The following is an 11,728-nucleotide window of genomic DNA, read 5'->3' on the forward strand; positions in this document are numbered from 1 at the left end:
TTTTTTTTTTTGCTTAAGCTCATTTAAACTAGGGTTCTAGCACCTGCAATAGAAAGGCTTTTGACTAAAACATAGAGCTGGCAAGAAACTGAAGATGAAAGAGAAAGTGTATCAGAAAAAAGTTTTGAGATACCTAGCTTAATAATGAAAAATCTTAAACACAATAAAATGCATTCATTATCAACTAATGAGATTTTTTATGAAACTAGAGTATGTATAAAATTATGACACAACGGCCGGGTGCGGTGGCTCACGTCTGTGATCTCAGCACTTTGGGAGGCCAAAATGGGCAGATTCCTTGAGGCCAGGAGTTCAAGATCAGCCTGGCCAACATGGCAAAACCCTGTCTCTTCTAAAAATACAAAAATTAGCTGGGCATGGTGGTGCACCCCTGTAATCCCAGCTACTCACAAGGCTGAGGCAGAAGAATCGCTTGAACCGGGGAGGTGGAGGTTACAGTGAACCAAGATCACGCCATTATACTCCAGCCTAGGCAACAATACAGAAACTCTATCTCAAAAAAAAAAAAAAAAAAAAAAAAAATTATGACAAAACTGGCCCACAAACACTGTCTGTTATTTTCCTTAAAGTGACTAGAATACAAGGTAAAATGTCCACCAATACCCACATCTGAATAACCATACTTTGCCACTCAGTGTTTTTTCAAGAAAATACGGTGTTGCATGAAAAAAGTGTCTAGTTTAGTGTGCAACTCCAATACTCACACAAATTATTTTCCTCAAGTCCATCAGTACTTTAGCATGCAATAAAAGTGCCTTACGAGGACTTTCCATTTTATAACGGAATATTAAAGAACAGTACACTCAAAGGTTAATAACTAACAATTTTTAGTGCTTTATCAAGGACATTTCTAAGCGAAACTATTTTTCTTTAAATTTTTTTTCTATAACCTCATATTATAAGTCATTTTCTTTTCCTTTTAAATCATGAGTGCTATGGCAGTGAAGAATATGACTATTTGGCCGGGTATGGTGGCTCATGCCTGTAATCTCAGCACTTTGGGAAGCCAAGGTGGGCAGATCACCTGAGGTCAGGAATTTGAGACCAGCCTGGCCAACATGGTGAAACCCCGTCTCTACTACAAATACAAAAATTAGCTCAGTGGTGGCATGCGCCTGTAGTCCCAGCTACTCAGGAGGCTAAAGCAAGAGAATCGCTTGAACCTGGGAGGTGGAGGTTACAGTGAGCCGAGATTGCACCACTGCATTCCAACCTGGGCAACAGAGTGAGACTCCATCTCAAAAAAAAAAAAAGATGATTATTACAATAGTTTGGTGCCACTGCTCTGATGGGTGTGAGGATTCTAGCAGTTTTATCCACCAGTGCTTTTGCACCTTCAATGCAAATGTCAACCCAGAGAGTGATATAGTTTGGATATTTGTCCTCACCTAAATCTCATGTGGAAATGTAATCCCCAGTGCTGAAGGTGGGGCCTGGGGGGAGGTGTTTGGGTCGTCAGAGTGGATCCCTCATGGTTTGGTGCTGTCCTTGCAATAATGAGTGACTTCCTGTCAGATCTGGTTGTTGTAAAGTATGGCACCGTCCCCCATTCTCTCTCTTGCTCCTGCTTTGGCCACATGATGTGCCTGCTCCTGCTTCAACTTCTGCCATGAGTAAAAGTTTCCTGAGGCCTCCCCAGAAGCAGATGCCGGTGCCATGCTTCCTGTACAGCTTATAGAACCAATTAGCCAATTAAACCTCTTATCAATTACCCAGTCTTAGGTATTTCTTTATAGCAATGCAAGAACTGCCTAATATCGACAGCAAGATATATCCATTTCAATATTATTATGAAAATAGTTTTGATCTAGCAGATTCCTTGAAAGAATTTGGGGAACTCACAGAAGTGGGTGGACCATACTTTGCAAATCACTAATTTAAAATGTGCTATTATTCTATCAATGAAAAAAAGACTTATCAAGTCCCTATGATTGCCAGGCACTTTTGAGAGCATGGGATATGTCAGTGAACAAAACAAGGAACTCTGCCTTCATGGGGGCTATTTTCTAGCAGGGTGGCAATAGACAATAAGATAGGAAATATAATATGTAGGCAAATTAGGAAATGCCTTAGGAGATGTTAAGTGCTATGGACAAAATAAAAAGCAGAGCAAGATAAGAGTGACTGTGAATGCTAGCGGGTGACAGGCAGCAGGTTGAAAGTTTAGAGTGGTCAGGGTAGGCCTCACTGCAAAGGTGACAATTTTGAGCGAAGTCTTAAAAATGCTGAAGGAGTTAGTCATGTGACTTTCTAGTGGTGGAGCATTTCAGTTAAAGGAACAGCCAGTACAAAAGCTACAAAGTAGGGGTATGCCTGGTATGGTTAAAAAACACTAGGACACCGGTGGGGAGGGAGTGGAGAGATTGAATGTAAAGTACTAGAAAATGTGGTCAGAGAAGTAAGGGATGGAGCACATCATGTAGAGAAATGGGAGACACTAGAGGGCAGAAGAGTGACCTAATTCTCTTATGCCTTAAAAATGGTCAGTTTTGGCCCGGCATGGTGGCACATGCCTATAATCCCAGCATTTTGGGAGGCTGAGGCAGGAAGGTCACTTGAGCCCAGGAGTTTGAGGCTGCAGTGAGCAATGGTTGCACCACTGCACTCCAGCCTCGGTGACAGAGTGAGACTTTGTCTCTGAAAAGGAGAGGACAGGGGAGGGGAGTGGAGGGGAGGAGAGGAGAGGAAGCTGTGTTGAGGATCGAGAACAAGGATAGAAAATGGATGAGTGATAATAATGGGCCAGCCCAGAATGGTAGATGTGAAACTGATGAGAAGTAGACTCAGTAGAAATTCCTAATGGTTTTGATGTGGGGTATAAGAGTAAGAGAGAATTCGAAGGTAACTTCAAAGCTATTGACCTGAGTAACTGAGAAGATGGTGAATCTCTTATACAAAAATAATTCAAAATTTTCCATAAATCAAAGTGTAAAATTATAAAACTTTAGAAAGAAAATACTGAAGAAGATCTTCATGACCTATAGAGAAGCAAAGAATTCTTAAACTTGACACCAAAAGCATGATGCATAAAAGAAAACAAACAATGTATTGGACTCATCAAAATTAAAAATTTTTGCTCTGTTTAAATATTCCATTAAGAAAATAAAAATAAATTCATAGCCTTGGAAAAATTATTTGCCAATCACATATCCCACAAAGGCTTTGTATCCAGTATCTGTCTGTCTGTCTATCTATCTACTTATCTATCCATCCATTCATCTATCTATCTGTGTATATATCTGTGTGTATATATACATATATATATACACACACACACACACACACACGCACTCTTTAAACTCAACAAGAAAATAAACAATCCCATTTGAAAATGGGGAAAAGATCTGAACAAATACATATCCAAAAGATGGCAGAGAAGCACATGAAAAGATGTTTAACATTATTAACCCTTGGGGAAATACAATTAAAGTCACCATGAGATACCCCAGCATACCTATCAGAATGCCTAAAGTAAAAAATACAATACCAAGTGCTGACAAGGATGAGGGACAACTGGGTCTCAGATTTTGTTGGTAGAAATGTAAAGTGGTATGGCTAGTCAGGAATACAGTTTGGAATTTCTTATAAAGTTAAACATATACTTCCCATATGATCTGGCAACCCCAGTCCTGGATGTTTATCCCAGAGAAATGAAAACTTACATTAAACAAAACCCAGTACACAAATTATTCATAGCAGCTTTATTTCTAATAGGCAAAAAGTAGAAACAACACAAATGTCCTTCAACAAGTGAATGAATAAACAAACTGTGGTGTATTTATATAAGCAAATACTGCTCAGACAAAAAATAAAAAGAATGCATGTAACAACTTGAATGGATGTCAAGGGTATCAGGCTGAGAGATAAAAAACATCAGTCTCAAAAAACTACCTACCATGTGATTCAACTTATATAACATTCTCAATATGACACAATTATAGAGATGTGGAATGGATCAGTGGTTGCCAGGTGTTAGGGTTGGAGGAGAGAGGGCATGAGGGAGCTTGTTTGGGCTAAAGGAATAATTCTACATACTGATTGTATCTACTGCTGGTTACAAATATCTCAACATGTAACAACATTTCTTAGAACATTTCATACATCAAGAAAAAAAGTGCATATAAAAACTGGTGAAATCGAAAAAGGTCTGTAGTTTAGTCAATAATATTGTACCAATGCCAATTTCCTGATTTTTTATACTTGTACTGTAGTTATGTAAGATGTTATTTTGGGGGGAATCAGGGTGAAGGATTCACAGGAACTCTACTATTTTTGCAACTTATCCATGAGCCTAAAATTAATTCAAAATAAAAAGGAAAAAGCTAGGGTTTCCATTAACCAGCATTAAAAAGACTGCACATAGAGTAAGTTTTACAGGAGGAGATGAGGGGTTCAATTTTGACGTTCTAAATTTCAGATGTCCAGTACAAATGCTTATGTACAAGCCTGGAGTTTGGGAAGGGAATCTGAATGAAATATGCATTTGGGAAATTATATTTAAAACCATGAGACTAGATAGGCTCATCCAGGACAGGAATGTAGATCAAGAAGAAAAGAGGAGCAAGGACTGGCCTTGGGGTATTCCACTACCAGACAACAGGAGAGAACAGAGTGAACTCTTGGGAGGTAATAGTTCCACGTTTACAATTTTCCTTTTTGTGAAAGCTTTTTAGGGTGAGTGTGAGTGTGTGTGTGTGTTGACAGAGCTCTGTTCCAATTCGATTGTTCCAGTCTACCAGATTTACTGGTAGATATGAACCTCTTTCAGTTACTGTGGATTTCTTTCTCTTTCTTTGTATCTTAGAAATTTTAATTGTTCATATTTGTTACTTATCAGGAATGACTGAAATAAAAAATGTAATTCAGTCCCATAATCATAATCATAATCATCATTACCACCGTCATCATGATGGAAATGGCTTTAAGTGAGAACTGGTCGTATGAATATTATTGCTTCTGATTTTCAACAGTAAATAGATGCCATTAATGAATGCACAACCCAGAGTCTATCAACAAGGCTCAAGATATTTTATGTAATATAACACGCCTGTTCACAGGGGAAAAAACCCAGGAAATAACTTATGTGTACTTCTTGATGTTATCACATAAGAAAAGCACAAAAGCACCACCCATGCCTCTGAGAATGTTGGACCATGCACCTTTGAGAAAAGCTTTGTCTCCTTCATCATGAGCAATTTTCCTCCAGCAGTCAAGAATGCCTGCGTACAGAATGTCAGTTCCTTTGCACCCTGACCACATCATCTTGTGGTGGCAAACAGTGTCAAATGGATAGGAATGACTTTCTATCCCAGCAATGCCAGTGACAGATTATGTGATCATCCAGCTGATGAAGATATTAGTGTTCTTGGGATCTGGAAGAATTCCTTTTGCAATGTCACTGATACCAAAGTAGGAAGCTTGGTAGATGATAATACCTGACACACACTGACACATTAAAGCCTTGGTGCAGTCTCTTAATTCCATCGGATTTGTAGATCTTAACCAGGCAGTTACTGAGGCTTCTGGATTCCCTTTCAGCTCTAGCTTTACCCACAGTAGCTGCTAGATGGGCACAAGGTCAAGCAGCTGCAAAAATCAAGAGGGTACACCACACACAAGGATGTGGCCCAGTGGCATCAGTGGGGGCCAGATAGCCTGCAATGTAGCACCACAACTGGGGCCTCTTGTCCACCCAACCTGGGAAGATCTGCCTCTATTTACCTCGGGCAAAGTTGACAGCCTAGATGGGTAAGTATCTGATGAAACTGGCCAGGTTACTATGGCAGAAGGACAGGACTCCCTGCTCCTTGATATGAACCACAGAGTCTGTCAAGCCCTTGCATTGCTTATCGGCGGTGGTCTGCTTGCTGGCTTGCTGTACTTGCAGCAGCAGCAACTTGACCCACTTGATGGGCACTGCTGTGGTCTTGGATATGGCCGCAGCCACCCCACATGCCAGAAAGTCCTTGGAGAAGGTCACAGTGGCATCTGTCATGTTGAAAGGAAAGAGGAGGCTGGCAGCTGTGAGATGGGACTGGACTGGGAACCAGCTTTGATTCTGGGGCTCTGGGCAGACTTCCTTCTCTTTTCCTCTGTATTTCATCAATTCTGGTAAAAATTTACAGGATATCAGTAGGAATGCCTCTCACTTCCCCTCATCTATTGAACTCAGCTCAATGATTTTACAAACTGTTATTTTTTTTTCAATTCCTGCTACCACTAGGGATCATGTGTGGTAGTATCAATGCTTTGGGAAAAATGAACATTGGTTCCATTAAAAGAGGATGGAACATATGTTGTGAGACTACTTCCCCTAAGGGGAAGATAAACACAAAATCTGATTCACATTTAGGAAAAATTTTTTTACTTTCCTGAAATCATTGTTCATTTATGATCAGTATCTACTCTTACCATTTTATTTTGAAACAAAAGTTCTATATCCTTTGTCACCATTTTCCCATTATCGTTGCTGTTAAAAAATTAATCTACCTAATTAACTAACTTTCACTTAATAGACAAATCATGATAATTGTTTTAAGGTTTAGGAATGCAGCCTTGCTTAGAGGGAAGCTTATAATAACTAATGCATGTGTTAGGAAACAAGAAGGGGTGAAAATCAATGATCTTAGCATTCATCTCAAGAAGTTAGAAAAAGAACAGCAAATTAGAACTAAACAAAGGGGAGAAAAGGTATAATAAAAATGAAAGCAGAAAATAATGAGATATAGAGCAAACACATAATATAATAGAAAAGTTCAACCCAAACAAAAGTTATATCTGTGCAGGAAAGTTTGATAAAGACAAAAAAGAAAAGCTATAATTGTCAACATCAGGAATTAAGAATGGAACATTACTTTAGATCCTATTGGTATTAAATTATGTATGAGGATACTATAAAAATTTATTCCAATGAATTTAAAAAATGGCACAACTTAATTACTGGTAAAGATTTACCAAACTGACACCTATTTCTGACATGAGTAGAAATAGAATATATGAGCCATCATTTTGTAACTCACCTATTCATATTCTCAGTCTGTATTCAAATGGGATGTTTGTTTTTTAAAAAATTGATTCATGGAACTTCTTTAGTTTGTTGAACTTTTTCTTTCTAAATTTTTTTGCCATTATTCTCAGTCTATCCTTGTATGTTTTCTTCCAGTTTATGATGATGACGATGATGTGTTTTTAAAATTAATTCTTTAAAACTTCTGGAACTACATTTGATGTGTGATGTGAAGCAAAGGATCAATTGTTTCCCCCCTGTCGCCCCGGCCCCATAGCTGATTTTCTCAACATCATTTAAAATATAATCAATATTTTCTTCCACTGGTTTCTGATGCTCCCTTGATCAAATACTTAAAGTTTGTGTATACTAGTGTCTGTTTCTCTTTTTACTTCTTTGTTAATTCTTCTGTAAAATTGCTCCTTAAGGTTTTTTTTCTGCCTTTCACACCTTTTAGAACATTAATTTTACCATGTTAAAAAAATCCCATGGAATTTATTCAGTTGTTTTTTTTAAAACTATATGCTTTGGAGGTGAAAATCCAGACATTTTCACAAAGTTAATGTGTCAAACTTAATAAAAGATCAGATTTTGTACTCTGACATGCATTATCTCTAAAATGTCAATAGTAATATTTGATAGATTTGTTGGAAAGATACAATAAAATATAAAATATATAAAATCCCTTGAACAATCCTTGGTATAGCTGGGTAATAACTCCCAATATTCATTGCCTTCAGTGAATGCTGACTATTGGCTCACACTTCTGTTGATAAAATAAAAAATAAAATAAAATTTGCCTTTTATTAGTATTAGAAGTATTTGATCTTTACATTCTTTTATGCAAACATCTCTCTTCTTTTATATAAATATTTTATTCCCTTAGCAAAATTCAATTGTTTTTTTCATATTAATCACACACTTTTTGGTTAGGTTTATTCACAAATATTTTATGCTTTATACTGTTGTTTTATATAAACTGGGTTTCCTCTTGTTTTGTCTTTTTGATCATTGATGCTATTAGGCAAGACTGAAAATGTATATTTATCTTGTATCAGATTACTTTGCTGAAGTCTAAAAAATTAATTGGAGACATTTTCAATTCTCATATGGGCTATATAAGATGATCTTATGTCCTTATTTCTAATAAAGTGTTTATTTTTTGTTTCTATTCCCTAATTTTTGAATTGAATTCAAAAGAAGAATGAGAATGATGTATTCTCTTGTTTTGATCCTTAATTTTAATGGAAGTGCCTCTATCATTTTACTCTAAGTTACTGTGTTGGCTGTTGGTTTAAAGTAGGTATTTGTTACCATGTTGAGAAAGTACCAGCTATGACTCTCAGGCTGCAAACTCAGGTGGGCAAGGAAAGTGACTAAAGTAAATTTGTATTTTGAGCCTTTATTCTACCAGATGGCAAGACCTTAATCTCAGTTAATTAAGGGTTTTCTCTCTCTTTTTTCCAGGGAACTTACATTGTGCCAAGGCACGCAGGGAGAGTGGGGATCTGATCCTGTGCAATCTCCTCCTCCTTTTACCTATCCCTCTATTTCTGTCTTCCCTGTTCTTCTTAAATCAATCAGCAAAGGTGGGAGAGGCTGGGTAGGGAGGAGCAGCAGGGGTTGGGGTATTCTTTCTTGTCTGTTTCTCTCACAGATTGCATTGGGGTATGGTAGAAAGCAAGGAACATTCAGAGAAGTTTTCCTTGCCCTGATTCCTCTTCTCTTTCCTTGATAGCTTGTCCCCTACCATAAATTTCACAACTCACTAGCTGTGGGGTGAAGTCAAAGGTGGAGCATGGAATGTGGAATGGTGGGGATGAGAAGGTTGGGGAGGATCTGGGCAACCGTGGGAGGAGAGGGGAGGATAGAAGAAAGGACAATTCCAGTAGCAAGTAGAAAGAGGGCATAGGTCTAGGACAGCATAGGCTGGCTGCTCTTCTGTTGATAACATTAGAAAAATAAAATAAATTTTGCCCTTTATTAGCATTTCACATAAGGAAATTTGCTGCCTATTCCTAGTGAGAGATATCTTTGATTTCAATCAGAAATTATAAAAAAGGAAAAAGTAGGTATAACTTAAATAACTTCCCCTTTTTAATATTTCATGTATATGTAAATATAGATCTCATATACATATAAATACCTATATACATGAATGTAGATTTCATGAATTTTATATATATGTTCTGTAAATATTCTGAAAAAAATATAAATTTGTATTTTGAGCTCTCATTCTGTATGAACCTGCATATATGTATGTGAAACTTTCATATAAAGGGCAGCTTTGACATATGCCATTGATTTTGATACATGTCACTTGGAAGAACAGAGGTAAATGATTTATTTTGCGAGAATGTGTTTAAACAACAGAGTGTTTAGATTTGCTTTGGAAGAAAAGCCTGCTCTCCATTCTACCTGTCCCTTGGAGAATGCAGCAGGCAGGATGGCTGCACTGGGGGACCACGCTCAGCAATGCAGTCTCCTTTCTCCAGATCGCACATTGTCATTTATTTTTGAAGCTGCAGTTTTGTGCTGTTATTTTTTCTTCTCCATCTGATTCATTCTGAGTCATGGGAAGCACATTCTCATTGCTATGGGGTACACTGCAGAGAGGGCTCACTTGCTTGTTCTGCACCATTAAATTCTTGCTGTGTCTTTCTATCAGAAATGGTTTGAGGAGTCACAGCACAGAAAATAAAAGGGATTATGAGCATTGTGCTTGGGAAGATTCAGACTAGGAGAAATAGGATTAATAAAGTGTTGTTTTTTTGTGTGTGTGAACTAATGTGCTTGATGGACAACTAAATCACTCTGTCATTGTTCTCAAGCAAACAAGGGACCACTCAACAATGGCATTCTCTACTGATAAAGGATTTCATTCGAGCCTGCCAGTTTCCCAGGCAAGGGGTGAGGGGTCTGTGGGATCACCTTAGTGTCAGAATAACATTATCAAATGTCAAATGTCCTTGGTCATCATCTTCCCCAAATGTATTAGCTTATAATCTGTCAGCATGGAATTCCAGTATGACAGGCTATCATTCCAGTCATACTGAAGGGACATGATTTTCCAAAATATAGGAGGTTTCTGTTCATTAAGAACCCACCGGTGCTGAGCATAGCTTGAAAATTTTAATTTGAAGAAAAGTGGTCCTGTACTCTATGAGAGTTACTACCAAGGAGATAGAATGAGGGCAATATACTTTGAGGATATTAAAAGCTAGACTAGAATGAAAGTATGGTGCAGTTATCTCCTTTTCTCCCTTTTTTCTGTGCTTAATACAATTATTTTAAACATAAATATAGTGCATTTTAGAACATGGAGACAGTGAATCAAAAACTCATTATTTGACCTCTCTTTTGCCTCAAAACATTTAAATCTAATTGATTTACTGTAGTAGTAATAATTCCATTCACAAGAGACAAAAGCCATAACATCAATAAAATGATAGACAAATGCAATTTGTTGCATTAGTGGCAAGCAACTGGAACAAAATATATTAGTAATTTAGAAACCATTCTGTATTTATGTGCATGCTTCCTATTAAAAAGAAATGCACAGAATGGAAGGACATAGGGGATAACATATTTTCCCATTGAGATAAGTCCTTTTATTTGAGATTTCTTCTATTGTTGTAAGTTATAAAAAAGCATATTTGCCCCTGTAACTGCAGCTTGCAGTAGAATCCATTTTCAGCACTTTTGAATTCAGCTCACATAGCCTTCTTGTAGGCTACAAGGAGGTTCAAGCTGTTCTAAAATAGTCATCACGATCCATTACGCTCTGTTCCCTGTAACTTTTGTTCCCAGTTGCGTGTGATACTGTAATTTTGAAAGAAAATTTAAAATACATGCTGAGTTTACACATGGAAGGGTTATAGTTTCATTTGTTCAAAGCATTTTTGCATATACTATCCAAAATCTAGTATGAATAATCCAGGACAAAGGTAACATCTCAAAACAGGACATATCAAATTAATACTTCTTTATGTTAAAATAAACACCTTAGGAGAAAAATGCCAAGTTTACATGTGGCATTTTGACTTGGTTTACATATGGGAAATAGAAAATTAAAGCCAATAATTTAAACCCTAAAGATTTACTACAAATACCTGTATCACCAAAGTAAAAGCATTTTGCCTAAGAACACATTAAAAACTTCTTTAAAATTGTATTCTTGGCCAGACGCGGTGGCTCAACACTTTGGGAGGCTGAGTCCAGTGGATCACCTGAGGTCAGGAGTTTGAGACCAACCTGGCCAGCATGGTGAAACCCTGTCTCTACTAAAAATACAAAAAGTAGCTGGACGTGGTGGTGGGTGCCTGTAATCCCAGCTACTCGGGAGCCTGAGGCAGGAGAATTGCTTGAACCTGGAAGGTGGAGATTGTAGTGAGCTGAGATCACGACATTGGGCTCCAGCCTGGGTGACAGAGCGAGACTCTGTCTCAAATAATAATAATAATAAAATTGGATTCTGGGAGATTGTGTTTATTCCATTTCTAAATAATAATGAAAGACAGAATATATGATATTTTAGATTATGTTTGTAATAAAATTTTCCTGTTTTTGGATGTTGTAGCTTGGAGTGAAAGACTTGGAGAGTATTAGAAAAACAATGAAGAGAAAATACTTCCATTCTAATTCCTGGCTTCATACACGTTTTAGGGAAAGCTCAATTTTTTCTCCCAGGAACTGTCTCCT

General features: G+C 37.4%; 1 pseudogene; it reads right to left on the minus strand.

Annotated features, from left to right (window-relative positions):
* Positions 1-5,100: 5,100 nt before the first annotated feature.
* Positions 5,101-6,087, minus strand: LOC111529541 (annotated as a pseudogene).
* Between the last annotated feature and the right edge of the window lie 5,641 nt (positions 6,088-11,728).

The sequence above is a fragment of the Piliocolobus tephrosceles genome, chromosome 4 (genome assembly GCF_002776525.5).
Source record: "Piliocolobus tephrosceles isolate RC106 chromosome 4, ASM277652v3, whole genome shotgun sequence".
In the NCBI taxonomy this organism is placed as follows: domain Eukaryota; kingdom Metazoa; phylum Chordata; class Mammalia; order Primates; family Cercopithecidae; genus Piliocolobus; species Piliocolobus tephrosceles.